The sequence below is a fragment of the Suricata suricatta genome, chromosome 4 (assembly GCF_006229205.1).
Source record: "Suricata suricatta isolate VVHF042 chromosome 4, meerkat_22Aug2017_6uvM2_HiC, whole genome shotgun sequence".
NCBI classification, from domain to species: domain Eukaryota; kingdom Metazoa; phylum Chordata; class Mammalia; order Carnivora; family Herpestidae; genus Suricata; species Suricata suricatta.
Window position 1 is genome coordinate 30,758,839 of NC_043703.1, and position 24,804 is coordinate 30,783,642.

General features: G+C 38.0%; 1 protein-coding gene and 1 long non-coding RNA gene across 4 annotated transcripts in view; both read left to right on the top strand.

The window, feature by feature from the left end:
* The window catches only part of TBC1D4 (TBC1 domain family member 4), a 173,475-nt gene that overhangs the window by 11,723 nt on the left and 136,948 nt on the right, over positions 1-24,804 (top strand). The window lies entirely within an intron of this gene.
* On the top strand, positions 1,674-16,847 carry LOC115289423. The gene is made up of 4 exons (XR_003907622.1): positions 1,674-1,739; positions 2,283-2,404; positions 3,282-3,390; positions 16,506-16,847. It is a non-coding gene; the product is annotated as an uncharacterized LOC115289423 (long non-coding RNA).

The window sequence follows — 24,804 nt, forward strand, 5'->3', positions numbered from 1 at the left end:
TTAAAAACACTTTCTGGGGGTATGTCACCGTCTCTAGAATGTAAGCTTCATAGGGAGATAGCTCTTGTCTGCTCACTGTTGTATGCCCGGACTCTAGTTCTATAATAGAGATTTATTTCAACAGATTGAAATTAAGAATCAGTACCTGCCCTCAAGGAATTTGAATCTATAGTCGAGAGTTTAAAGTCCGTTTGCAAGGATATGCATATGTTCACATGTATGTTGTCTTTAGTTGTTAACTTTAACAAGTATTGATTGTATTGTTTGCACAGTTTTATTTTTTGTTATGAGTGTTTATAATTTTAGAGACATCATACTGCTTATAATATTAAATGGAATTATAAATTGTATTAAAAAAAATAAGTAAATTGACTAGTTTTTGAAAACAATATTGGAGGCTAACTTAAGATGGACTTTTTTTCCATCAAAACATGGGAAGTTTACTAAAGCTGTCAACATGAGAACAGGCTTCTCTGTGACCTTTTCTTTGAATGACATGAGTCGAGCTTTTGGGCATCTGGAAGATGATTAGCAGAAGCGGTATTGTGAATACATCCTTGCAATAATTGGATTATTCTTCAGTTTTGGTTCAGTTTCATTATTTAGGCTTCTCAGTGGTAGTGCGATCTCATTTGGAAAGCTATTTAGTTATACAATACTTTGGATGGCTTCTGTGAGTTTTTACTTCCAAATCTAAAATTAACCAATTTCAAAGGCCCTGATTTTTAAGCCTTATCCTAGAAAGGACAGGGAAGGCCTACAAGGTGTTCAAAACTTTTTTTTTTTTTTATTCAGAAAGAAAACTGAAGAACTGGAGAGGCGATCCACCAGGGTGAGGCCAGGGATGAGAATGAAAAAACAAAAACAAAAAAAACATGGCCAATGTCCATAGTGAACTATTGACTGATGATGAGATGGAGAATTGTATTCTGGATTTCTTTGTTGGCTTAAACAGCATGCCTTTGTGACAGAGTAATTACTTACCTTGTATTCATTTTATGTAATATTTATAATAAGAGCAACTGATAGGTTGATTATAGTTTTCAGTGACCACTGGGGCATGAAACAAGCTTCCAGTAAGATAATACTCATGTTCTGCAGCGTTCCCAGGGCTTGACGTTCTAGTTTAAAGAAAACACTATGAGGAGGGGCATAGTGGGGGTGGCTGGGTGGCTCAGGTCATGATCTCGCAGTCTGTGAGTTCAAGCCCCGCATTGAGGTTCTGTGCTGACAGCTCGGAGCCTGGAACCTGCTTCAGATTCTGTCTCCCTCTCTCTTTCCCACTCCCTCTCATGCTCTGTCTCTCAAAAATAAAGAAACATGAAAAAAATTAAAGAAAACAACATAAGGGAAGATGGCCTTGTTTTCCCAGGAAAAACTAAAAGTGCCAGTCATTTGCCTTTATAAGTATCCGTCCTCTGCTTCTACCTCAAAAGGGGGTATTTTGTCCTCACTCTTTTATTAACTTAGGCGTAATCTGCCTTTCTTTGAGCATTATTTATCTGCAGATTTTTCTTCAACTTTTGGTCCCTTGCTTGGGGTAGGAGATTCCATTTTACTCCAGTGATGAGACTGGACATGTTTTCTAAATGAGCTTCTCTGTTTTATCATTGTCTTTTATGAATGATTGAAATGATCTCTGAAAACCTGCTTTCCATTAATACGTACCTTGAAGATGTGGATGTGGCCAATTGTGCATTATTTGAAACAGTAATCATAGCTGCTTATTAAGGCAAAAGGTAAGCATGTTTGCCCACTTTGGAAGGGGGTTTCCTTTTCTCCTGGAACAGAGGAGGAACTGGCAAGTCACTTCTGTAGACGGGGAGGCTGAACTGTACATATTGTATACGGGAACCGATATTGCTGTTAGTGCTGGATTTGGGTCATAATACGTTACCCCATTTACGTAGGAACCAGGCAGTTTAACAGCTTTTGTGTGCATGTGATTGTACCAATTAATAGTTTCTCTGGAAACCTTGTTTGCTATGATTTTGCTGACTTCTTTTCTGAGAGCAGAGTTAATTCTGGACATCGACAGTGGGAACTGACATATGTATGCCCTGTAATTTTTTCTTAGCTGCTTACATTTTCCAGATGATTTATTTTTAAACGTCATGCTGCCACCATGAAGGAGAATTACAGTGACAGTTTACGTATCTTTAGGTCTCCATTTATTGAATGATGAGTTATCAAACTGATGAATATACTAAAAATGATTTGAAAACTACTTGTTAAATTTCCTCAGCACCTGATACTGTAAAGTGTCTTGTATGCATTTTCAGGTTTTGATTCTTCTCCTCAATGAACAAAATGTCAACTGCGGATAGAGTAAATGCAAGAAAATCCCATTCTTAGAATGATTCTCTGTTTTGAACATGTTCATCTATAATCTGTCTCAAAAGAAGTGAGTGATTCCTGCTTGCATTTTCATTTGCAAAGAGAAAAGACCATTTTTATTGACTATGCAGGTGGGACCAGGTAGAAGAGAGATAACAAGCATTCAGGTAGAGAAGCCAGACTGGACACAGGACATTGAAGCTCTGCAACCCACTCTTCTGTAATTTATCATATAATAGAAACGGTCTGTTAATTTGGATCATGGTTTTTCTAGTTGTTCCTTTGTTCATTACCCCATTCATTCATTCATTCATTCACGGACAAATCAAACCATTTCCCACCTTGGGGCTCGAACCAGCTTTTCTGTGGCATATGGGCTGACTAGCAGAGGGAGAGACAACTGAAGAAAATATACCCCTCTGTACCTTGAACTCCTCATGTATAATATGGAGGTGATAGCATTGTTGTAGGATTAAATGAATCTATTCAAATAAAGCACTTAGAACAGTGCCATATAGTAAGTGCTCTGTAAATGTTGCCTGGATCCAATTTTAAATTGTAATAAGAGCTATGAAGGAAAAGAACGTGGTGATGTGAGAGAATATGAGAAATATTACTCTAAATTGGGTTGTGTAATAGATTCTCCAGCTCTCTTTACTTAAGAGAATCTTATATTTTCTTCAGTTGTCTCTCCCTCTGCCAGTCAGCCCATATGCCACAGAAAAGCTGGTTCCAACCCCAAGGTGGAAATGGTTTGATTTGTCTGTGAATCCAGGTTCATGCCAGTTTATGAGTTTATACCTGGAGATCCAGTGGTCCCGGGGAATGTATCAGCTTGTTGGGGCAAAGAGAGAGAAAATTGCCTGGGGCCCCTAGAAAGCTTTCTCCTTGGTTGTTGTGTGTAGATTTAAAGCCTGAAACTGTTATAATTATTTCACTACCAGAATGACAATGAAACTTTGGAGGCCAGTCTGGTGTCACCTGGAAAACTGCATCTGAACTCTGGTATGAACAAGGCTGATTAGCACCTGCCTGCACACTTTTTCAGTTTATGTGAGTTGATTTGAGCTTTCTGCTTCTTCACTTGGTCTTAGGCCAAAGGCCGTGAAGCGATTGAGCTTTCTGCTTCTTACAGCCAAAAGTAAGAGACGAGTCAGGGAAGGCTTCTTGTGGATGGGACTATTAAGGATGATTCCCAAGTTTGCTGATTTCTTTTTCTTCTATTTTCTTTTCTCTTTTCTTTTCTCTTCTCTTCTCTTCTCTTCTTTTTTCTTTTCTTTTCTTTTTTTACTGATGGGTGGGTTTCGTATCATGTGCAGATATAAGGAAGGCTGGTTGGAGGAGTGGGGGAGAAATAGGTTCAGGGGTAAAAATCAAGAGTTCTCATTTGTAAAATGAGCTCTGGATGTTAGCAGTGATTTGCACACTTTTTCTGATGAATATACTCAGAGAAATGACATCCTTCCATGAGTAATTATGATTCTGAAAGCATTGCCTACCAGTTTCACCAACATCAGGACCATTGAAACCGCAGCATCAGCAGGGGTGCGAGGGCGCGTTGCAGGTGGTTTTCAACCTGACTGCACATAAGGCATCATGCAGCGTTTAAGAGAAGTAGACATGTTCATCAGATGTGTTTATCGGAGTCTCTAGGGTGAGATGGTGGGATCTGTTTAAAACTGGGAACCAGCTTGGCACTTCCGTGCAACTAATTTGGGAAATCACTGCCAGCAGGGACGCAACGCTCTTACCGGTACCTGACTTTTAATTAATGACTCCAGGAGCCAGGGTCCGTTACCTTGAGCTCAGGACACCCCACGAACCATAGGAGTAGCTGCAGCCGCAGCATGGTATTGTTAAGTCGCCCCGGCTCTCGTGGTGACCCTACTGCTTCTCCCTCTGGTCAGATTGTTACATGTTTCCTTTCTCCAGTGAGACCCAAAACTGTCTGTGACTGGAGGCATATTGGCAATATTGAGAGTGTCTTAACAGTTACACATGTTTAGGTGTTTGACGGTTATTAGAACATCTGTTACTTAAACAGCTGTTAAAATATCACTTTACGTATCAGGAGCTGGGTAAATTCCATGGGACATCAAGTGGTAGATCAGCCTATAATCATAGGTCGTGTCCTAGAGTGCTGCATGGACTACCCATGCTCTGTCCAAGCTAGATGACAGCCACAGATGACATCTGTTGTCAGATAGTGAGAGGGGTCTCGGAGAAGAAGTGGGTCAAGGACATGCTGAAGCATAATTAGGAGCAGTGTTTAACGCAGTGGGCAAGTGAGATGTTTGTGTTGGGGCGAGCCAAGGAGGGAGGGGACTGGCTCCAAGGCTGAGACAGGGCCCCCAAATAATGAGATGCTCAGCAGGAAGCAGTTGCTCTAATTAATATAATTAAGGCTTTATTTATGGCCGTTTGGGGTTGTATTGGCAGCCAGGCAACTTGCCCTAGGTGGTAATGATGCTCTCAGCTTTGGAAAATGATGCTTTAAGCATTTTGAGGGAAACTGAACTCTGCTTTGCCTCATGTTGCCTCCCTTCCCCAACCTTCTACCTTCATAGGTTTATGAATGAAGGAAGGAGAACATTTAGTCCTGGAAGGAGGCAACATATTTACTCTTCTACCTGGGGAGAGATAGTTTTCTGAGTTGACTTCTCCAGAAAGAAAGGAAGGTGTACATATAGCACGCTTCTCTTTGCTTATTTATTTTTCAGGCGTCATATTAAACTTTAGAACACTGGACACATTTGCATTTGTTCCTTTGATTCCATTTGCTATCCATAATTGAAGTGGCTTTTTTATTGAAAAATTTGTTCACTTGAGAAAAAAATAAAATGGTGTCAGAGTAGGATTTTGAGAAGACGACTTTTGGTTATGTGCTAGGCAGTGGAAGCCATGACTATCTCGTTGTTGTCAGAGTGTTTGAATTTCCTTGTTACCACCTTTGTTATCAGCTCCACCAGGGCCATTAACAAATATTGGCTGAGGCCAGTCACGTGTAAGAGTCACAAGTTCGCAGCTGGGGAAAAAAGAGGTTTAAGCGCTTTCTACAGTGGGAGTAGCAGAAGGTTGCATTAATTAGTAGGGGAAGCTGTTGAGACAATACACATTAGTGGGACACTTCATATTACCTGACATGAGACCTGGACCTGGTCTCCATGCATGTGAAAACTTCAGGGCCTGGTTCTAGAGTTTAGAGAAAAATGACAGATTATTCATAGTTTTTGTATTTTTTTGTTTTTCAATGAAGTGTCGCTCAGTCTGTTGACTTTTTAAAATAACTACATTTACTTGTATGTAGGAGATCTAGAACTTAGTGATTAGGAGATTTTAGTGGTTTTTCTGTCATTCTTAAATTCCTGTAGAGAATATGGCATTTATGGATTTAGCCAAGTTAATTAAAAAAATGGCTTCCTGGTAATTTCCGAGTTGCTCAGAAACATAATGCCACTTTGAAAGAACATCTTGGTAGAGCTGTCAGGTTTATAGCACCGAGTAATTTTGGAAGCTGTAGTATTAGAGACATTTATAGCTCCATTATATGTGGAAATGGGGGTTTGAGAGCATATGGTAATTGAAATCCACAGATATTCCTTCCCTTGGAGTCCTTTCTGGGATATGGTGGAGAACAAATAAACACGGTCCTTAAACCTTTTATTCTTTTTAGCCATTATTCACATTTCTTATGTATCATAGATTCTAACAGATGTAGGGAAAACAGTTTTAAAAAGTGGTAAAGTGAGGGGTGCCCGGGTGGCCCAGTCAGTAGAGAGTCTGACTCGACTTCAGCTCAGTACTTGATCTTGGGGTTGTGAGTTCAAGCCCTGTATTGGGTTCCACTCTGGGTGTGGAGCCTACTTAAAAAAAAAAAAAGTGGCAAACTGGATCTGTGCTCCTGATTGCTTTCCTGCTTACTTCCTGTGGTACACACACACACTTGCCCCCAGATAGCTAGTGCAGTATTCAATGCATTCTTGTGAGCTGGCGGCCTTAGCAATCATGGCGGTGTCGAGGATGATGATGCAAAATCATATTGACTGTTCATGGAAACATGAATCGGTGCAACTTAATATTGCATAATGCTAGTGTCCGGTCTGTACGACTCTATAGTCACTGAAGGGGTGAGCTTGACTCTACCCAACACTTTTTAACATGACTGCAGTTCTGTCCCTCCTTCCGTCTCCCAGCCTGCTCTCAACTTCTCAGGTCCACTTAGCCTATGACATCTTTGTGTTCACACACTGGTCTTTGTGTTGGGAAAGCCTTTTATCCAGCATCCTGCTAGGGTGCTCCCCAAAAGTCACTTCCTTTCCTATAAAATCTCTGTCAATCCCCATCCCCTATTTGAAAGTAGCTTCTGCTCTCCCGTTGTCCTTTGTTATAACTTTACCACAGTGGTTCTCTAGTATTCTTACTGTTTATTTGCAAGCCTCTCTCCACTCCTAGTTTGTAAGCTCATTGAAAGTAGAAAATTGTCATTTTTATATTTTTAGCATCTAGCTCAATGACTAATATGTATGGGGCATTCATTATGTGCTTTGTTGAAATAATTTCAACTATATACATACATACACATATGTATATGTATATATATATATTTGCTGTTGCTGTTGTTGCTTTTGAGTATTTTCTTCCTGAGTGGGTCTGTGCTATGTGTCCAGGGGTATAAGAAGGGTGACATTTGACCTGAGCCTTGAGAGGTTTATATTGCAATTGTAAGTAAGAGAAAAGACACACAGGGAAAATGTTAAATAATTAAAGACAGGGAATGATTCTACCACTGTTTTAAGAAAAAACAGAAAAGATATAGGTCGTTAGTAGAAAATTGGATAAAATATGCTAGATTTATACAGAAGAGAAGAAATACAGGGAAGTGAGGTAGGGTGTATGCATGTATTTCAAAGGAGGAAAAGCAAGAAAAAAAGAAGGAATGCCAGACTATAGAGACTAGATAGAATTGGGAGCATTTGCAAGTTATTTAATCTAAGTGTCTCCCCCTCTTCTACAAGGTAGGAATCATGTTAGTACCTATCTCACAGGATTATGAAAAAAGAAGTGAGGTAATTCAAATAAAGCTAATGCATGCAATAAAGGAAGTACAAGGTAATGATTTGTTGTTACTATTATTATTATTGAGTTGTTATCATTCCATTGTGGTGGCCAGGCATAAACACCCGTCTTTATGAGGGAACTGATAGAGAGTGAAGCCAAACAATCAGAAATGTATTTGGAGAAGATGAAGGTAAGGAATCAGGTGTCAGATTAGCCAAAAGGAAATTGGGAATGAACTGGTATCAGATCAGTGTTGGAGGATGGGGAAAAAAAGGCAGAGAAATATGCAGTTGAGAACTGGGCACAGAGAACTAGCGCAATGAAGATGACCTTGAAGCTAAGGCAATGCTTACCCTAGGCTGGTGAAAAACTGATCTGTTTCCTGCAGGGCCTGGGGGGATCACTGAGTGTGACCAACCCAGGGCCTCCTGGTGAGAACAGGTGTGCTGAATGGGTAAGCTGGTAATTCGGAGACATGTGGACAGTGAGGAATTACAGCAGGGGCAGATTGTGACAGGAGATAGGGAGGCCACGGAGGTCAGTAGGGAGATTGTTGAGGTAAAAGAATGGCTGGAGGGTTCATGGGAAACCTGTTTAAACTGACATAGTGCTTCCTGTTTGTACTTGTAGGTTTGAAGGCAAGGTCATACAATCCAGAGATGGTGTCAATCTCACAGGCCCTTGGTAGAGTCCACAGCCACTTGCTTGGCCTGTCTTTCTCAAAATACTAGACAGTTCCTATGTCCAGTGTCTCCACTGCAGTAGATTTTTATCTTATTTGTAAGCATGAGATTAAAAAGAGAGCCTTATTTCTTATGCTTATGAAAATATTGAAGATTTTTGTCATTAATATAGCCAAAATATATTTTTATTAAAATTTTTTGTAATGTTTTTGTTTTATTTTTGAGAGAGAGAGAGAGAGAGAGAGAGAGAGCAAGAGCGAGAGAGCACGATAGCGTGAGTGGGGGAGGGGCAGAGAGTGAGGGAGACAGAATCCCAGGCAGGCTCCAGGCTCTGAGCTGTCAGCACAGAGCCCTACATAGGGCTTGAGCTCACGAACAGCGAGAGCAAGACCTGAGCCAAAGTTGGATGCTTAACTGACTAAGCCACCTAGGCCTTCCAAAAGATTTTTTTTAAGGTTTATTTATTCTGAGAGAGAGAGAAAGAGAGAGTCAGGGAGAGGCAGAGAGAGAGAGGGAGAGAGAATCCCATGCAGGCTCCCCACTGTCAGCAAGAGCCTGATATGGGGCTCAAGCTCAGGAGCTGTCAGGAGGTGATCTAAGCCGAAGTCAGACACTTCACTGACTGAGCCACCAAGGCATCCCTAGCCAGAAGATTTTCTACCTGTGTTGTAGACATTAAATATCGCTGTCTTAGAGTGCTGTTCTCAGACTTACGTGTTTATAAAATTCCCCTCAGGTGCTTGTTAGACAATAGATTCCTAGACCCCCAGACTTTCTGAATTTCTGTGGAAGGCACCTGGAAATCATGTGTATAAACATCCTAGGTACTTCTTATGATCAGGCAACACTTGGTTTAATACTGCTTTTGTCAAGTGAAAGACTTCTAAGTCTTTCTATCCTTTTGGGTCAAGGATTCTAGTATTTCATTTGTAAGTTATGGTCTGATTGTATTCGGATTCGGACTTTGAGAAGTCATCAGCAGTGTTTACGATATTCTCCTAGTTAAACCAGAAGTTTAACCCTTGGATTTCAAAAGATGAGGGCCATGGATTTTTATCTCCAGCGGACGTTTGGCATTACTTGGAGGCTTTTTGGCTGCCTTACTGGCACTGTGGGTATTACAAGCACCTAGGGAAGCGAGAGGCCAGAATGCTTAATATTCTATAGTGCATGGAACAACTTTCCATGAACAGAAGTATTTTGGCCCCAATTATCAATAGCGTCAAGGTTTAGAAACTCTGATTACCCCTTAAGGTATGCCTGTCTGTATTAATCAATACATAGCTTATTAATTCTTTAAAAACATTTTTAATGTTTATTTTTGAGAGAGAGAGATACAGAGTGTGAGTGGGCGAGGGGCAAAGAGAGAGGGAGACACAGAATCTGAAGCAGGCTCCAGACTCTGACTGTCAGCACAGAGCCTGATGAGGGGCTCAAACCCATGAATCGTGAGATCATGACCTGAGCTGAAGTCGGAAACTTAACTGACTGAGCCACCAATGTGCCCATGAATTTGCATTTCTAAGACGATTAGTGATGTGCACCTTTTTGTGTAACTTAACTTGTTATTCAGACAGTCTTTTTCTAGGTGCATGATATATAATCTAGTTGGTTTAAATTCGATACTCTATAAAAAGCCTATATAAGTAGCAGGCTAATAATATATATTATGTTAGTATCAATAAATATAATAATATTAACAATGTAATATTAATTACTATAATATGTAACATTAACACGCATGTATACGTGTTAATTTTACTTGACAAGCTGGGATAGATAGTTAGGGGGCTAATATTTTGGTTAAAGCAGACTATCAAAGGGGACCCATTTTGTAAATATTTTAAGCCAACCATTTCCTAGTCTTTTGAGGTAGGTTCAGGTGAAGGACCTTTCTTTGCAGATGGTATGTTAGAGAGAGTGGCGTCCCTCCACTAAAATCACACTGTAAACAATTTTTATCTTATTAAAATCTTTTAATGTTTTATTTTTTAAAACTTTTTTGTTTTTTTATTTATTTTAAAGAGAGAGAGAGGGACAGCATGAGCAGGGAATGGACAGAGAGAGAGAGGGAGACACAGGATCCAAAGACAGGCTCCAGGCTCTGAGCTAGCTGTCAGCACAGAGCCCGATGCGGGACTAGAACTCTGGAATCCTGAGATCATGACCTGAGCCGAAGTTGGATGCTTAACCGACTGAGCCACTCAGGTGCTCCATTGTTTATTTATTTTTGAGAAAGAGAGAGACAGAGCACCAGCAGGGAAGGGAAACACAGAGTCCAAAGCAGGCTTCCGGCTCTGAGCTGTCAGCACAGAGTCCGAAGCCGGGCTTGAACTCAGGAATAGTGAGATCATGACCTGAGCCAAGGTTGGACACTTAACTGATTGAGTCACCCAGGTGTCTCTAAAGTCATACTCTTTAAAGGTTTCTTTAATGTGGAGTCAGTGTGAAAAGATACTTGCAAATTGGTCTGAGTACCAAGGCATCCCACATTTTTACAATATTTTTTCTCATTTTCCAGTATGGCTGTTTCATCTGTACTTGATTGTTTTAGTGCCTCACTTTAGTCTTGTAAGACTTTTTTTTTATTTGGGACTCCTATTTTGTTGGTTTACATTATATTCAGTTACATGAATATAATTACAATAACTGTGCTAAGAGGACTAGGGACAAATAAGCCTTCCTGTGTGGGGGGTGGGCCCCTAATTACTAGCAGCCAATGGGGTGTGGCATATGGGACATGCATGTTTTATAGAAGCAGTGGAGAGCAAGGGTTAATTCATTAACTCAGTTAGAGGAAGATTGAATAATAAAGCTTCTCTAGTTCTTACTGAGCCATGTAGTTTGAAACACAGGATGGGAGGGAGGGAAAACTAGGTTGTTTTGATTTTTTACTTGGTTACATAGAAATGGTCTCTGTTTTCTCTAATTTCTCTAAATCACACAACTAAAACTTACATTTGGATTTTTCACCAATTCATGTATTCTGCAAAGAATCAGAAGTAGATAGAAGACTAACCGTACATTGGGGAGCTTGAGTGGCTCAGTTGGCCAAGCATCCAACTTTGGCTCAGGTCATGATCTCACGGCTCATGAGGTTGCGCCCTGTGATGGGCTCTGTGCTGACAGCTCAGAGCCTGGAACTTGCTTTGGATTCTGTGTCTCCCTCTCTCTCTGCCCCTACTCCTGCTTGCACCCTCTCTCTCTAAAATGAATAAATGTTAAAAAATAAAAAGAATAGCTGTACATTTAATTACAGAAAACATTTATATGTTCATGTTTGCATTTTTCCTAGAGCACTTGACTTTCAAATTTGAAATAATCATTCGGGATTAGATAGAGGAAGCTGACAACTATAAAAGGTTATATCTGAGAACTTTTCTAATGTGTATATACCTTTGATCATATGATTATAAACCCTGAGAAGAAGGCCTGGGGACTGACAGGCTCTTGTCAGGTCTTGCTTGTCTGCATCTGGAGTTAGCCTTGTCCTGACCTGCCAAATTCCACCCCATAAATTCTTTTCTAAAGCAGTCTGCCAGTTTGAAGTTGCCTAGTGCTTAATAAAGTCTAGCAGCTCCTATATGTTTTCTGTGGAAGCTGAAGATAGAATCTGTGCTTAATTTTGGTGGTGATACTTTTATTTAAAATCTTTTGAGTTAAAAGTTGGAAGCAATTTTTGCATGCAGCTTTTAATGCCGCCTGAACAACAGTTTATACACTTTAGGAGAAGTGCGAAAATAGAATATCTATGCTCACATTTGTATCAATCTCTTTTTTTTAAGCCTCAAAAGATTCTATTAAATAATTATAAGTAGATATGAGTAGCTAGTTTAAGGTACATTGTGGAATGGTAGACTACACTTGAAAAAAATCACAGTTGAGATTTATTATATGATGCATTGTTAGAAATGATGGCATTTCACACAATAGTACTTTATTAATTAAAAAACTTACTGTTTATTTGTTTTCAAGAGAGAGAAACACACACAGAGCGTGAATGGTTAAGTTGGACACTTAACCGTATGAGCCATCTAGGTACTTCAATAGTTCTTTATTTTTATTTTTGCTTTATTTGTTGTTGAGAGTTGGAGGTACTAGGATCCATGTGTGACTTTTATTGTTCAATACTATTAAATAAGAATATTTAAAAATAGAAAATATTTTTCCCTGGTGGGAGCATATGCATTACTGTACTTATAATTTTGTTTTAAAATAATTGAATTAATGTGGTTTAAATATGTCTGAATGGCACCCAATTATTTGGCAATACTTAGGGATGAAAATATGAATTGGTGAAAAATCCAAATTTAAGTTTGAATTGTATAATTTAATTATTGCATTAAAAATAAAGACTATTATGTATGAAATGTAGTAGCTTGTTAGAGACCCTTGGGGAATTTGCATTAGAATATCTAAGAAAACCTTACAATCAACTTAACTCTTACATATGCTTTGAATGCTTGAGGATATTTGCAAGCAAAAGCATTCTACTTAAAAATCTTATTTGCACTTTTTATAAAGTAGTATAATACTAGATTTAATCAATTCAGATGTTATTTACAATGGCTGATTTGTGCCAGCTACCTCGGACACAAAAATAAAACTTGTGCAAGTTGGTAAGAGTTTTAATACATTTGGAAATAAGGTTCTTGAAATTTTGCTCATTTTTTGGTAGAGGAGTGAAATTAGCCATGCCTGTGCTTTCATAATTGTCATTTTATGGGCTCATTCCACCTGTATTTATTGAGCCCCTACTTTTACATCATTGTGGTCAGAGATTACATTCATTTCTTTTGCGTTTCTTTGTTTTTCTTCATTATTATGTACTGTCAGGATTTTCTTTTCTTTTCCTTTTTTTAAAGTCTTTTTAACATTTATTTTTGAGAGATAGAGACAGATCATGAGCAGAGGAGGGGCAGAGAGATAGGGACACACAGACTTGGAACCAGGCTCCAATCTCTGAGCTTGCTGTCAGCACAGAGCCTGATTCGGGGCTTGACCTCACAAACTGTGAGATCATGACCTGGGCTGAAGTCGGACGCTCAACCGACTGAGCCACCCAGGTGCCCCCTGTCAGTATTTTCATCATTCTTCTAGAGGTATACTTCATTTAATATAATAGCAAAGTTCCTGGAAATATATGTGCATCAAATTTTAGTACTGCCTATTTATTTACTTTCTAATTTCAGAAAGGAGTGCCAAACCCTTTAAGGGTTAAGCCTTTTGATAGCGTCTTTGATAACTTTTAAAGTTTTGACAGACACATATGTTATAAGGTCTCCCCATCCACTCTGCCCTCAAGAAATTCCAAATGCAAAGGATGATAAATTTGTAATATTGGTTGATAAACCTGAATTAAAACACCAACTAAAAAGAGGGGAAACCAAATTTGAAGCATACAATAACTGTTTATAGTAAAAACTATAAAAATTAGCATGTGGTTCATAGAAAAATTATTTTTATTCATAGTTTTCTAAGAACACATCAATTTTTATGATGAAATATTAACCCACATTTTATTGCACAACTATTCCATAAAAGTTATTACAAATAGCCACAAGGAATTTCCATCAGAGAAAGGAGTGGAAGTTAAATTATATCTTAAAACACTTTAACTCCTCATGTGTGAGTGTAATGGAGGAGGAAAGTAATTATCTGGATCACAGGAGATAAGATAACATTTTAATTGTGGTTATCTAGAAATGGCATATAAAAAAGTCTTTTTTCCTCTTTGTAAAGTGTTTCCAGCTTCCTAGGTGGCCTGTTGGGGTGCTGGGGAGACCGGAGGGGAACCCCAGGGCGGTAGTGTCCATAGGTCATAGACCTGTCACTCAAGATCTGCCAAGCACAGAGGCTGGTTTTATCTGATTTATATACTGGGGTTCTATGAAAGATGTCTTTTGAAACAAAGAATTCTCTTGAGTCCAAAAATCAGGCTGGTCTAGAAACTGCTGGCCTAAGAGAATATTTAGGATTTTTAACATAAAGGGAGCAGTTGAAAACTATACCAGAACATAGAGAAGCAAGGGAGAAACAATACAGATGTTAGAGAACAGATTAGTTGTCCGTCCACACACCACAGCGAAAATGGGGAAAATGTAATAGGATTATTTGACTGCTAAATATATGCTACTTTCTGGGATTGTACTACTTTTTTTTATTGTTGGGGAAAAATTATAGGACATGAAATTAACTATTTAAAATGTACAATTCACCGTGCACACCCCCGGCACAACCACCGGGGCCGCTTCTGCAGGAAAGTGGATGGACCTTGAGGGTGTCATGCTGAGTAAAGTAAGCCAGGCAGAGAAGGACAGAAACCATATGTTTGCACTCATAGGTCTAGCAGGAAAACAAGAGAGACCTAATGGAGAACCAGGGGAATAGAGGAGGGAGAGAGAGTTGGGGAGAGAGAGGGATGCAAAACTTGAGAGACTATTGAATGCTGAGAATGAACTGAGGGTTGAAGGGGAAGGGGGAGGGGGTAAAAGAGGTGGTGGTGATGGTGGAGGGCACTTAAGGGGAAGAGCACTGGGTGTTGTATGGAAAACAACTTGACAATAAAATATTGAAAAAAAATAAAATAAAATGTACAATTCAGTAGCATTTAGTGCATTCATAATGTTGTGCAACCGTCACCTCTGTCTGGTTCAAAAATTTCATCACTGTGTTGTACTTTAAAGTTGTAGTTACTTGGGGTGCCTGGGTGGCTCAGTTGGTTGAGCATCTGACTTCAGCTCAGGTCATGAGCTCACAATTCATGGATTCGAGCCCCACATCAGACTCTGTGCAGACCACTAGCTCGGAGCCTGGAGCCTGCATCAGATTCTGTGTCTCTTTCTCTCTCTGCTCTTCCCCTGTTCACCTTCTGCCTCTCAAAAATAAATAAATATAAAAAAAATTAAAAAAAAGTTGTAGTTACTAAATGTATTTATACTGACTTCTTTCTATAAAGAGTTTGTAAGTGGCTTTGGATAAAGGCTATTAATAAAATAGAAGTGGAAGATCAGAAGCAAGGAAAGGAGAAGGAAACTAATATGTAATCCACAAGTGGTAATGTCATATTTAGTTAAGCTCAGGACTGACTCTTCGGCTCCCAGCAACCAGAGTATGATAAAGTACATCGGATAAGTAATCTAAAAGCAGAGGATAATACCAGCTCCTCAGAGGAAATATTTTTTTCTTAAGACAGTTTTAAATGGAGTTTCTCATTTGGGACTTGATGTAACCTTGAGTGACTACAATTTTACACTGGGTGTTGGAACATTTTTAAAATGGCTCTTTCTGTAATAACCTTGAATAAAAGCTAAAGGCACAATATTATTCTGTGAGACAATGGTAGGAATTTTAGACATAGCAAAACCGCAAATGTTTGACTGCTACTTGCTTGATCTTAAATTAGTCCAGATAATTTTTTTTTTTTAACTAGAAAGAAGCAGAGTGTGAGGTTGGCAGGAAGTCCTTAAGAAGACCTTTGTCAGCTGGTACCAAGGGAATGGGAGCTGGTTGGATAGGCCAGGAGTGTATTTTGCAGTTAATGGTGAAATATAGTTTCAAGGTTAAAATCTTTTTTTATGTGTTTATGAAATGGGTTACAGGCGATACAAACTATAAGCCTCACTATGCACAAAGATGCACAACTATTGTACATGATTCCAGAAATTGCTTGTTTTAGTAATTGGATTTGGTGGGCGGCAAACTTAGAAATAATTGGGGGATATTTGTAGGCATTTTGTTACTTAGATTTGGTAAATTTATCATCAGTAATGGAGGTATGGAAGGGTTAAGGTAGATGTTATTGGTTCTATTACCTACTATCAAGTTGATTTTCCTTAAGTTTTTGCTAACTTACAGTGTAACTAGCCATTTAAGAGAGTTTCAGTTTCATTGAATATTTGTAAGCTCCGGGTATAATCATTTACGCTTGTTTCCCTAATGCAATACAAAAAAAAGGGATTCTTATTGTTACCTTATTTTTATAAAGGAAAGAACCAAAGTCATTATGACATGGTGACATCAGACTATAAGCTAATGGGCATGGTCAATATATTTTTTTGCCTCAAACTTTATTTCAGAGAATTTTTTTTTCAAATAATTTTAAGAGTATAAAAAGTGGAAAATAATACTATGGACATGGTATTCCCTTCATGTAGATTCGCTGGTTGTAAACATTTGGGGAATTTGTATTCTCTCTTTTGTTAAATACTGAACTATTTGAAAGTGAGTTGTAAACATGATACTTCAGAACCGTGTCTTTTACAAATAAGGACGTTTTCTTTCATTCCACAACCACCTTATCATTATTAAAGTCAAGATGTTTAACGTTGATATAGTAAAGTTATCAGATAAAGTCTACATTCAGATTTTCCCAGTTGTCCCAGAGATGTCCTTTATAACTGTTTTTCTTTTTCTCCCCCACTCTAGGATTCAGTCAAGGAACATGCCTTTTGTCAGTCAAGAAACATTTGGTTGGCATGCCTTTTAGCTTCCATAATACTGATAGTTCTGAAGACTACAGACCATTTTCTTATACAGTGTCCCACAGTCTCATTTTGTTTGATTGTATTTCCTGTTAGATTCAAGTTAAACATCATGGCAAGAATGTTATATGGGTGAGATTGTGTTCTCTCCATTTCATTATACCAACAAGCCTCTCTGTCATTTGTTCTGTTTTTGGTGATACTGTAGGTTAAGGTGGTATTGCCAGATCTTTCCATCTGTAGATAACTTTCTCCTTTGTGATTAATAAAGAGCTACGGGAGGATACTTTGAGAGTGTGTGAATATTTTCTTCAGGGATTGCTTTCATCATTGCTGTATTCCCATCCCTGGAAGAGGGCCTGGCTTGGAGTAACTGCATAAGGAAAGTTTAACTGAATAAGTGAATGAGTGACCGGGGACACAGGTTTCATTCTTTCAAGTTAGATACAATGTTAAATTTAATTTATGTGAAAATTTATTTCCTATCTTTTATTTTTTCCAGCTTTATTGAGGTATAATGGACAAATAAAATTGCATATATTTGAAGTACACAATGTGATGATTTAATTAATGTATGCACGCATTGTGGAATGAATATCTCAATTAAGTTAATTAATACATTAATTGCCTTACATAATTAATTTGTGTGTGCATGTGATGAAAATGCTTAAGATCTACTCTTTTGCCGAGTTCAAGTACTTAGTACAATAGTGTTAACTATAGTTGCCATTCTATACATTAGATCCTCAGAACTTACTAATTAGCATCTCCCCATTTCCCCCACCCCCTACCAACCACCATTCTATGTTCTTTTTTATGAGTTCAACTTTTTCTTTTCAACTCCACATATAAGGGATACCATCAAGTATTTGCCTTTCTCTGTCTGGCTTATTTCACTTTGCATAGTGCCCTCCAGATTCATGTTGTGGCAAAGGACAAGATTTCTTTCTGTTTTGTTGGGCTGAATAGCATTTCATTGCGTATGTGTATGCCACATTTTCTTTACCTATCTGTCAATGGACACTTAAGAGGCTTCCATATTTTGGCTTCTGTGAATAATGCCACAATGAACATGGAAGTTCAGCTATGTCTTTGAGATCCTGGATTCATTTCCTTTGGACGTATACCAAGAAGTAGGATTGTTGGATCATATGGTAGCTCTATTTTTAATTTTTAAGGAACCTCCATACTGTTTTCTTTAATAGTGGTACCACATTACATCTCTACATCCTAACAGTGGAAAAGGTTTCCCTTTTCTCCATATCTTTGTCAACATTTGTTGTCTCTGGTCTGTTTGATAATAGCCATTCTAACAGATAGGAGGTGATCTCTCGCTGTGGTTTTGATTTGCATTTCCCTGATGATTAGTGATATTGAGCACCTTACCTGTTGGCCATTTGTATGTCTTCTTTGGGAAAATGTCTGTTCAAGTTCTCTGCCCATTTAAAAAGAATTTTTTTAAACATTTGTTTTTATTTGAGAGACAGAGAGAGACAGTGTGATCAGGGGAGGGGCAGAGAGACAGAGAAGGAGACCCAGAATCTGAAACAGACTCCAGGCTCTGAGCTGTCAGCACAGAGCCTGACGTGGAGCTTGAACCCACAAACGGTGAGATCATGACCCGAGCTGAAATCGGACACTTAACTGACACAGTCAACCAGGCACCCCGCCCATTTTTAAATAAGATATATTTCTTTTTTTGTAACCTCATATCAAATATGTAATTTTCTTCCATTGTATAGGTTGCTTTTTCATTTTGTCACTGGTTTCCTTTGCTGTGCAGAGACCTTTTTGTTTAATGTAGTCCTGCTTGTTGATTTTTGCTTTTGTTGCCTATGCTTTCGGTACTATATCCAAAACATTGTCAAGACCAGTGTCAAGGAACTTTACCTCTATGTTTTATTCTGGAGATTTTATAGTTTCAGGTCTTACATTTAAGTCTTTAATCCATTGTGAGTCAATTTTTGTGAGTGGTGTGAGATAGGGGTCTGGTTTCATTCTTTTGCATGTGGATATTCAGTTTTCCCTAGCACCTTTTAAAAATATTTCTACTTTGCTTATTCCATTTTTTCTTTCTATTTTTTAAGTAGACTCTATGACCCCAAGATCAGGAGCCGTGTAGTCTTTTGACTGAGCCAGACAGGTGCTCCTTCCCAGCATCATTTATTGAAGAAACTGTCTTTTTCCCATTGTGTATTTTTGACACCTTTGTTAAACATAACTTGACTGTATGTTACGTGAGTTTATTTCTGGGCTCACTCTTCTGTTCCATTAGTCTGCTTTTATACCAGTACTGTGCTATTTACTATAGCTTTGTAAAATAGTTTTAACTTGGAAAGTGTGATGCCTCCAGCTTTGTTTCCTCTTTCTCAGGATTGCTTTGGCTATTTGGGGTCTTCAGTCCTTTCATACAAATTTTCAGATTGTTTTTTTCTCTATTCCTGTGAAACATGCCATTGTAAGTTTGATAGGGATTGCATTGAATCTGTGGATTTCTATGTACATTTCAATAATATTAATTCTTCCAGTCTCTGAACCTGCAATATTTTTCCATTTATTTATGACTTCATTTTCTCTCATCAATGTCTTCTAGTTTTCCTTGTACAAGTTTTTTTCCTCCTTGGTTAAATTTATTTTGAAGTATTTTATTTTATATTTTCATGTTACTGTAAGTAGGATTTCTTTTGCAATTTCTTTTTCAGATAGTTCATTGCTGGTGTATAGAAATGCAACTGATTTTTTTTTCCTGTGACTTTACTGAATTCATTTATTAGTCCTCTTTCTCATCTTAAAAAATACTTAAAGCTCTATATTGAACTTACTTTATAGAAGTGTTTTATTTATGGCTTTGCCTGAATAGACAAAGTGCTAAAATGTAAGCCATAAGGCATTTGAAATAAGTAGGCTTTCTGAAGAAGAAACAGAACATTTTGGTAATGACAAAATAAGGTAATATACACAGGCAGTTTTCTCCAGTGGCTCCAAAACTCCTCCCCAGGTCATGTTTAGTAAATAAGCCTTAGCAAACTATCCATTTAAAAACAAACTAAAGCAGTATTTGAATATAGCAGATTATGTGAACTTTTGTAGAAGGGCCTTCTGTTTTGACTTTTTAAAAAAGTTTATTATTTATTTTGAGAGAGGGAGAGACAGAATCGCTATGTACTGTCAGTTCAGTTGAGGGCTTGAACTCACAAACTGTGCGATTGTGACCTGAGCCAAGATCAGGAGTCAGATGCTTAATTGATTGAGCCACCCATGCACCCCATGACTTCTAAAATGTGAAAATGACACTCACATAAGAGTTTGTGAAATTCCTATCTTTGTTACGAATTATGTATATGCATTTGCATGCTTGAACTACATATATACTTATAAATAATATCTGATTCTTATATGTCAATGATATTGATATTTATAATTTTAACACAATGCAATACTAACACACATATTTATATCATATGTAATTTGTAGCTTTAACATTACATAGTCCTTTAAGACTACATAGGCAGTCATATAGTGGTGTCCTGTCATTTTGATGGTTCCAAGTAAATCAACTCTGATACATTTTGTATTGTTTTGTTTGCCTACTTAAACAATGTTAAACTGAAGATTGCATTCATTAGGTGTCAGTGCAAGGAACAGATACCACTCTGGGTTTTTTTTTCCAATCAGAATAGTAAGTAAAAGAAATGTACTATAGGGAATTAAAAAATTGTTTAAAGACCTACAAAAGTAGAAATCAGGAGGTAGAACTGGATGTTTGTAATTTGTTTTCTCACCACCGCGACTGTGATCAAGAGTTCTGGAGGGGTGCCTGGTGGCTCAGTCGGTTATGCACCCAATATATGCGTTGGATGTTGATTTCAGCTCAGGTCATGATCTTGCAGTTTGTGAGATCGAGCCCCACATCAGGCTTGGTGCTGACAGTTCAGAGTCTACTTGGGATTCTTTCCCTCTCTCTTGCCCCTTCCTTTTCCCCTGCTCATTTTCTCTCTGTCTCTCTGTCTCTCTGTCTCTCTCTCTAAATAAGTAAATAAATAAACTTAAAAAATTTTTTCTAAGAGTTTTGGAAAACGCTAGGTGGGCAGGGAAGGAGCATACGCACTTCTGTTTCCCAAGGGGGCAAGATCCCTGGTGGCAGAGCTGGTAGTATGAGAAGAAAAGGTGATGCTTGCCGGGCAGGGATGCAGCCCGGGATTATACTAGGCAGTGTGTGCGCATGTGCATGTGTGTGCGTGCGTGCGTATGCGTGTGTGTGTGCATGCGTTCGTGCGTGTTTGTGTGTTTGGAGGCATAAAGATTACATGTGACAATTTGAGAACAATGACATAGAAACAGAATTTTAAATCTAAAGGGAATTTTTGAAATTATCTACCCCAATCCTTTTCCTTCACAAATGAAACAACAATCACTTCAGTGTGATGATGTCTCTTGAGGTCTGGGCCAAGAACAATCTGAGTGTAGAACAAATCTTTCAAATCCCGACCAAGTGGTTTTGATATTATAAACAATTATTTATTTAGGTAAAAATTACTATCAATGCAATTAATGTAATGGAGTGTATTTTTGCAAAAAAAATAGTTACAGCAACTTCATCTGATTATAAAAATGAAAACAAGGTATACTTCTGACTTTTTAAACTGTGGACTGTGCATAGGTGTATAGATTGCACAGGTATTGCCATAATGCTGCTAAATTGGGTGCCGTCTAGGGTTTGAGCTATCCTCAAATAAAGGCACACATTTTCAATTTATTTTTCATTAATTATAAAATATATATTTTTCCCTTTTATAATATCTCTGCAATCTGGATGTGTCTTATAATCAATGACATCTTAGATTTGACTAAGGACAATAATGTTATGAAGAGAGGCTACAGAAGTGGTTCTCAAAGCAATAGAGTCAATTATTTGAAATAATGTTTTAAAAACAGGAGTTTTTAGGCTTTGAATGAGGCCTATCCAACTAGATTATAAATATCATAGTAAAATGGTTGCAGTCTTTTACAACTTCTTATCTGTTCACACTTTCTGGGAAGTAGTGGTAAATTCCATTTAGGCTTAAAATTTGTTGACTCATGAGGTAATGTGCTATTGTGTGGTGCATGTTCATAAATATGAGTTTATTAATTCACATTTTTTCTTTCTTTTGTACCAGTCATTTGTCACAAATTAGATGAAATGTATATTACCACTATTTAATGTTACTCTAGGTGCTATGTGAGCAGTTGATTTCAGTATTTGTTTAATATTTTTATCTATTTATTTGAGAGAGAGATAAGAGTGATGGGGGGAGGGGCAGAGGAGTGAGACAGAATCCCAAGCAGGCTCCACGATGTCAGTGTAGAACCCAGCACAGGACTTGAACCCCAGAACTATGAGGTCATGACCCAAGTCTAAACCAAGAGTTAGTTGTTTAACTGACGGAGTCACTCAGGTACCCCTCTAGTATTTATGTTTACAGAGGATTTTACAAAAATTAGAAAGCAGTCTCTTAAAAAAATTTTTAATGCTTATTTATTTATTTTTGAGAGAGAGAATGTTAATAGGAGAGGGACAGAGAGGGAGGAAGACAGAATTCCAACCAGGCTAGGCACTGTCAGCAAGAAACCCCATGCAGGGCTCAAACCCATGAACTGTGAGATCATCACCCAGGCTCAAGTCAAACACTTGACCAACTGAGCCACCCAGGGCCCCTTTTTAAAAATTTTTTAAAAAGATTTTTATTTATTTATTTATTTTTAATTTTTAGGTAGTCCCTACACCCAATGTTGGGCTCAAATTTACAAGCCTGAGATCAAAAGTCACATGGAAAGCAGTTTCTAATATTTTATTTGAGAAAGCATTTTGCATATTTGTTCTCATTGGATCCTTATATGATTTCAGAGAAAAGTAGAACAATAGACATTATTATGCCTTTTGGTACAAAAGAGGAAATATTGTGCTCAGGGTCCATGGCCAGTTCATATTCACATTTCTACAAGAAGTCCCATGAGTCATGTATACAAAGAAGTGTTCTGTTCTACACATTTGCAGATATTAATTATTCAAGAACAAGTTGAGCATTTTCAGGAACACTGACCTGCCTTGTTCTATATGTTGTGTGAAGTAAATGGACAATACCCACCTGCGGATTCTTTCAAATCCTGGAATGATGTAAAATTGGGAAATGACAGTTATCTTTGTGGTTATATTCCTTGATATCTGCACAACATTGTTAGAAAATACTGGTTTCAAAAGAGCATCATGAAAAAGCATGGATTTTTGAGGTTCACACAGTCCTGCTGCCAACACTTAGCTCTTCTGCTGGTTAAGTGTCTGTGACCTTGGGTTGTTTGGAAGATAGAGATGACTGTATCTATTCAGAGAGATTGTATGAGGGTACCATGAGACCACGCCTAGAAAATTGCCTGGCTCATAGTAAGCAATCACTAAATCATAGTCAGTGATATCTTATCCTTCCAATATTGAAAAGCTAAATAAGTGAAAATCTGTAAATCCTAATTAATTCACATTACAAATTAATGTATTCATACAACCCCCAACGCAGAAGTTGAAATTAGGTTTATAAACAAATATCCAGATTGCAGGGATAAATGATCAACCCTAGAGCCAGAGGTATTTTGATTTACTTTCTTTCCCTTTTGAGTTGTTTTGTAAGTCTTAAGGTGGCTTACAGAAAAGTTCAGGAATGCACTATACTTGATTTAAACCCATATTAACAAGTTTCATCAAGGTGTTCAAGACAAAGCATGAATAAAAGTTGATTTCTTATTTACAATGTGAAATTATTAAACTGTTGACCCATTTTTTTATTTGTTACTCTCTTTTCTAAATTGATGATCATGTTTTTGGTTTTCTTTGTGTGTGTGTGTGTGTGTGTTGTTTGTTTTTTTTTACTGAAGAGCATCTTTTGGTTTAAACAAATACATTCTTCCACCTTACTCCCAACAACTAAATATAATTTCTTGAGCACTTGGGAATGTCTGCTATCAATGGTTACTCTGCCTTTCTCAGGTCTTTGTTTTCCTCATTTATCTGCTTATAAAATGCTTTAGGCAAACTATTAAGGTTACCTTGGTTGTTATGTTCCTATGTTCTAATTTCCATTATCTGGATTTCAGAATTGTTGGTAGTTGGAAGTGCTTGGCGAGGCAGGTGAAGACATGTCATACCTTCAGCCTTATTTTTCTTGGTCTCTGTAATTGCTCATGGCTGTGATTCCAGGTAAGGAGAGGGCTCCCTGGCAAATGAGAAATGGTGCTCTCAGGTGTGGAGTAGAAGAGGGAGTGTCTTGTTTTAGCGGATGAAAGAAAAAGTCTCCTTGGGGATTCTGATGAACGTTCCATCTTTCCCCTTGTAGATCACTGATGTAGAAAAAGAGAAGGTGGAATGAAGCCTCCTGCTGCTACTTTGATTCATATATAATTTTGTTTTTGTTTTATGCAATGCTATATTTAAAACGGTCCCATGATTATAATCAAGATATGGAAACACTTCATAGGTTATATGGAATGCTTAAACACTGGTTAGAAACTAGATATCTGGCATATGTAGCTGCCTTTGTGTGTATAGTTTTAATTTTGGTGTTCCTTAGTAAACTTTGGAAACTCTATGACATTCCTTGCCTTTTAAAAAATTTCTTTATGGTTAAATTAATTCAAGAGGGAAAAAAGCAGTTACCTGGTTATTCATCAGTGACAGACCTTGGTTTCTCTGTGTTCACTTTTCCATCTGCCCACAATCAACTAGGGGCCTCCAAACTTGAGTTACTGATTACCTACGGAAGCCCGGAGGAGCTGTGATAAACTTCATAAAATAAACAGAGCAATGATAATGTAGCAGTTTATTGGCAATATAATTCTTTTTTTTTTAACATTTTAGTGGTTTTATTTTATTTTATTTTATTTTGAATTAAAATTATTTTTTATAATAGTTTATTGTCAAATTAGTTTCCATATAACACCCAGTGCTTCTCCCCACAAGTGCCCCCCACCATGACCTTCACCCCCTCCCCCCTCCCCCTCCCCCTTCAGTCCATGGTTCTTCGCCAGTACTCAGTAGTCTCCCTTGATCTGTGTCCCTCACTCTTACCTGCTCTCCTTCCCCCTTCCTCTCCCAATGGTCCCCTGCCAGGTCTCTCCTGTTAGACCTATGAATGCAAACATATGGTATCTATCCTTCTCTGCCTGAGTTATTTCACTTAGCATGATACCCTCAAGGTCCATCCACTTTCCTACAA